A 1,092-nucleotide genomic window follows, 5' to 3' on the forward strand; every position below is an offset into this window, starting at 1 on the left:
TCCTGCTGGGCACACTTGCATCTTAGTGCTCAAAGCCACCACGACAGAAAATCATTTGGGTAGTTTTCTGAGCAGAGATGAGACATCTTGCTTACCTTTCCTCTGCCTTCTGTGCTTCTGCACCTGGGTGTCAGCAGAGGAAGGCACAGTAGCTCTTGGGTCTCTCCAAGATTTGCCTGCAGTGCTGCCTTAGATGTTCAAGCTGTACTTTTCTTCTTTAAGAGAGCTGACTGCTTCCAGATTAGTAGTGAGTGCTAATTCTACATTTATTTGTAAATGCTTTCATTCATCAAAGTCTGTGTTCCCATTTGCAAAATACTGTGTCATCCAGGCCCATCTGTTTTGAAAAGATGGGGAAAAAAATACAGAATCATTATTTTTGTCTAAAACAGACTACTTGCAGAGAAGACCATCCCCAAATTTGTTTCAGGTGAAGTATGTTGGAAAAAGGTCACTTATGCAGAAGGAATCAGCTCACCTCCTCAACAACAGCTGTTCACAGGCACCACTGTGCTCCCTCTTGCACAGGTCTTGATCTCTGGCTGTTTGTTGTTTTCTTACTCCTGTCTCCTTGGTGGCCATAGACTTCGGAGCTGGAGATGATCCTCTCTCATAATTAATGCACATGCAGACATCTGTTGTGGGGCTCAGGAGCACTGCTGTACACTGATAGAAATGAATACTTTCTCAGCCATAATGCAGATAAAGTAAGTGGGAAGGGAATTTGCTATACCATACCTGCCAAACCCATGTTCAGATGTGAGCAGAAGGATCAAAGCATTTTCTCTCTCCCTTCTGAATCAGATCTGCTTGAAGGGGCCCAGCCTCACTGAAAGGAGGCACATGAGGACTCTGTTGTGATCTTCTGTTACAGCACCTCATCCAAGCCACCAGTGAAAGCTGGACAAAACACAACTGCCTCTAGAACCCTTATATTTTTAAATATGCCCCACAGTGCTCAACAACCTGAGACAATGATAATGAACAGAGACAATAAGTGAGCATGTCTTGCTCCTCTCTACACACCAGGTATGTGCACTTCAGGCTACTTCAAGCAAGCTGTCCATGCCGTCAGTTCTGTTTCATACAGAA

Source organism: Chaetura pelagica, unplaced genomic scaffold (genome assembly GCF_000747805.2).
Source record: "Chaetura pelagica isolate M959 unplaced genomic scaffold, ChaPel_1.0 scaffold2, whole genome shotgun sequence".
NCBI lineage: Eukaryota > Metazoa > Chordata > Aves > Apodiformes > Apodidae > Chaetura > Chaetura pelagica.